Source organism: Apodemus sylvaticus, chromosome 6 (genome assembly GCF_947179515.1).
Source record: "Apodemus sylvaticus chromosome 6, mApoSyl1.1, whole genome shotgun sequence".
Taxonomy (NCBI): domain Eukaryota; kingdom Metazoa; phylum Chordata; class Mammalia; order Rodentia; family Muridae; genus Apodemus; species Apodemus sylvaticus.
Window position 1 is genome coordinate 137,650,623 of NC_067477.1, and position 4,301 is coordinate 137,654,923.

A 4,301-nucleotide genomic window follows, 5' to 3' on the forward strand; every position below is an offset into this window, starting at 1 on the left:
GGAAATTGGTTTGATGTTTTCTTTCTTTGTTGGATCTTTGTGTGGTTTTGGTATCAGCGTAATTGTGACTTCATAGAATGAGTTGGGTTGTGTTTCTTTTGTTTATATTTTGTGGAATAGTTAGAAGAGTTTTCTGCTTGGTTGATTTCAGCCATGAGTTTGTTGAGTTCCTGATTTCTACTCCTCTTGGGTGAACTAGCTTCTTTCTGTTCCAGAGCTTTCAGGTGTGTCATTAAGCTGCTGGTGTATGCTCACCCCAGTTTTTTTTTGGAGGCACTCAGGGTTATGAATTTTCCCCTTAGTACTGCTTTCATTGTGTCCCATAATTTTGGGTATGTTGTACCTTCATTTTCATTAATTTCTAGGAAGTCTTTGATTTCTTTCCTTATTTCTTCCTTGATGAAGATATCACTGAGTAGGGCATTGTTCAGCTTCCATGTGCATGTGGGCTTTCTGCTGTTTTTGTTGCTATTGAAGACCACCCTTGCTCCACAGTGATCTGATAGGAGGCATGGGATTATTTCATTCTTCTTATATTTGTTGTATATTTGTTATATAAGATTTGTTACATCGACTATATTATATTATATGGTTGACATTGAAGATGGTACCATGAGGTACTGAGAACGTATATTCTTTTGACTTAGGATGAAATGTTCTTTATATATCTGTTAAATCCATTTGGTCCAAAAGTTCACTTAGTTTCACTGTTTCTCTCTTTAGTTTGTGCTTCCTTGATCAGTCCATTGAGGAGAATGGAGTCTTGAATTTGCCCACAATTATTGCATGAGGTGTAATGTGTGCTTTGAGCTTTAGTAAAGTTTCTTTTATGAGTGAGGGTGCTCTTGTCTTTGGAGCACAGATGTTCAGAATTGAGAGCTATTCTTGTTGGATTTTTCCTTTGATATGTATAAAGTGTCCTTCCACACCTTTTTTGATAACTTTAGATTGAAAGTCAATTTTTTCTGATATTAGAATGACTACTCCAGCTTGTTTCCTGGAATCATTTTCTTGGAAAATTGTTTTCCAGCCTTTTACTTTGAGATAGTGTTTGTCTTTGACAGTGAGGTGCATTTCCTATGTGCAGCCAAATTCTGGGTCCTGTTTATGTAAAAAAAATATGGAAAGCTTCATGAATTTGCATGTCATCCTTATGCAGGGGCCATGCTAATCGACTCTGTATTGTTCCAATTTTAGTATATGTGCTGCAGAAGCTAGCACTTGAGATTCATTTTTAATTCCTATGTCTGTGTTTGTTGTGTTTTAATTAGCAATATTCATCAGAACATTGATGTACCTATTGCTCCTCCTTGACCAAATGAGGCTGTGGAGCTAGCCTTCTCTTTCATCTTTGTCCACTATTCTTTAAAATATCCTCCAATTCTTATACAAATATCTTTGGATATTTCATACATGGACCTGGATTTTTCGATATCTTTAAGACATCCAAGGTCTTAATTTTCTCCTTTTAATATGTTGCAATGGATTTGTTTTTGGCCCAAACTAGAAAATATTTAGCTCTGAAAACAAGACTAAATAGTATGAAATTTATGCTGGGTAGTTTTAGATAAACTTGAAACAAGCTAAAATCACCAGAGGAGATTGAGCCTCCATTGACAAAATGCCTCTATAAGATAGGGCCCTAAGCAAGCCTGGAGAGCATTTTCTTAGTTAGTGATTGATGTGGGAAGTCCATCCCATTGTGGTTGGTTCCATCCATAGGTTGCTGGTTCTAGGGGCTCTAAAAAAGCAGGCTGAGGAAGCCATGTGGAATAATCAGTAAACAACACCCATCTGTGGTCTCTGCCTTAGCTCCTACCTCTAGTTTCCTGCCCTGATTGAGTTCCTATCCTGACTTCCTTCAGAGAGTGACTACCATGTTGATGTGTAAGCCAAATAAATCCTTTTCTCCCAGCTTAATTTTGGTCATGGTGTTTCATCTCATCAGCAGTAGCAATCCTAACTAAAACAAAACACATGATTTCTTTAATTAAAAAAAAAATTCTCTATTTGGTGCAGGAGAGACTTAAATGTGTTATCTGACACTGATAATTATCCTAAATTTAAAAAATGCCACTATTCATGTTAAAATAGAGTAAAATTTCTCTTATCACATTGCTTAGTATAAATGCATAATAACTCCTTACAATATATTCATATCAAATGACACACATGTAATCAAATATGAAGTGAATATCTCCCCCTCGCTTACTCTCTCCTTGTCAAATCATTAGATGAATTAGAACATTTATCTTTCATCTATTCCACATTAATACCCTTATTGAAGGTTTCCCCAAGTTAGAAAAAAAAAGGTTGCAAGCTTTAGGAAACAAAAATATATTAACCTAGGAAAACGAAGAAATGTTTTCCTAAAAGGAACAACACATGGGTCTGAGAGCTCACTCAATCCAGGCTGAAAAAATTCGACCCATGTTTTAGGCAAGAAACAGAAGAAATCAAACCATATGTCCTGTGGGCAGTTAAGTACAATGCTTGGGTTAATGAAATAATTCAGATACAAAAATAACTCCATGCAGAATGAAAGGAGAATTATAGAAAGCCAACAGGCCCTTTCATTTCAAGGAAATGGGATCATAGAAGTGTATTTGCATCTGTACTGACCATCCCAAAACAGATTACGGTTTAATGTTGCTCAGCGAATTCTTAACAACATCAGTAAATGGATAAAATACAATCATAGGAAACCATATGAATATTCACAATATCAACTACATGAAGTGCAGAGAGTGGAATTGTGTAGGAAAAGAGAAAAACATAGGGAAATCAAAATGACAACACACTTTTTTTATCTAATGAAAATATGTGATCTTACTGATTCAGGATCAAAACAAGAGATAGGTTAAATAACTGTTGCATACTTTTTTAAAATAGTGATTTACATACTCATGTGCACAGAATATGTTACTTGCAATAAATACCCAATATTGACATTTATTTGGTAGTTTTAGATTATAGACAAACCTGCTCAACAACCATAGATCACAAAATTAAACCAGGTTAAAACCTCCAGGGCTGCCAATGCCAATTATAGATAAAATTTCTAAAAACTGTGGAATAATAGATGGTTGAAATGAAAATTAGAAAATAAAGCCCACCATTTGAGAGTAATTGGTGTTTCTATGAGAGTAGAGGAAAGTAGACTTTTTTTTTTATTCGATATATTTCTTATTTACATTTCAAATGATTTCCCCTTTTCTGGCCCTCAACTCCCTGAAAGTCACATAAGCCCCATTCCCTCCCCCTGTTCTCCCACACCCCTTCCCACTTCCCTGTTCTGATTTTGCCTTATACTGCTACACTGAGTCTTTCCAGAACCAGGGGCCACCCCTCCGTTCTTCTTCTACCTCATTTGATGTGTGGATTATGTTTTGAGTATTCCAGTTTTCCAGGCTAATATCCAATTATTAATGAGTGCATACTGTGATTGATCTTTTGAGACTGAGTTACCTCATTTAGTATGATGTTCTCCAGCTCCATCCATTTGCCTAAGAATTTCATGAATTCATTGTTTCTAATGGCTGAATAGTAGTCCATTGTGTATATATACCACATTTTTTCCATTCTTCTGTTGAGGGATACCTGGGTTCTTTCCAGTTATTATAAATAGGGCTGCTAAGAACATAGTGGAGCATATATCCTTATTACATGCTGGGGAATCCTCTGGGTATATGCCCAGGAGTGGTATAGCAAGATCTTTCAGAAGTGACGTGTCCAGTTTTCTGAGGAACCACCAGACTGATTTCCAGAGTGGTTGTACCAATTTGCAACCCCACCAGCAGGGGAGGAGTATTCCTCTTTCTCCACATCCTCGCCAACACCTGCTGTCTCCTGAGTTTTTAATCTTAGCCATTCTGATTGGTGTAAGGTGAAATCTCAGGGTTGTTTTGATTTGCATTTCCCTGATGACTAATGAAGTTGAGCATTTTTTAAGATGTTTTTCCACCATCTGAAGTTCTTCAGGTGAGAATTCTTTGTTTAACTCTGTACCCCTTTTTTTAATAGGGTTATTTGGTTTTCTGGGGTCTAACTTCTTGAGTTCTTTGTATATATTGGATATTAGCCCTCTATGTGATGTAGGGTTGGTGAAGATCTTTTCCCAATTTGTTGTTTGCTGATTTGTCCTTTTGATGGTGTCCTTTGCTTTACAGAAACTGTAATTTTATGAGGTCCCATTTGTCAATTCTTTATCTTAGAGCATATGCTATTGGTGTTCTGTTCAGGAACTTTCCCCCTGTACCGATGTCCTCAAGGGTCTTCCCCAGTTTCTTTTCTATTAGCTT

The 4,301-nt window shown here is 36.4% G+C and overlaps 1 non-coding gene across 1 annotated transcript; it reads right to left on the minus strand.

Moving 5' to 3' along the window:
• Positions 1-1,114: 1,114 nt before the first annotated feature.
• Positions 1,115-1,221, minus strand: LOC127688067 (U6 spliceosomal RNA). The gene has a single exon (XR_007978532.1). It is a non-coding gene; the product is annotated as a U6 spliceosomal RNA (small nuclear RNA).
• Positions 1,222-4,301: the final 3,080 nt, after the last annotated feature.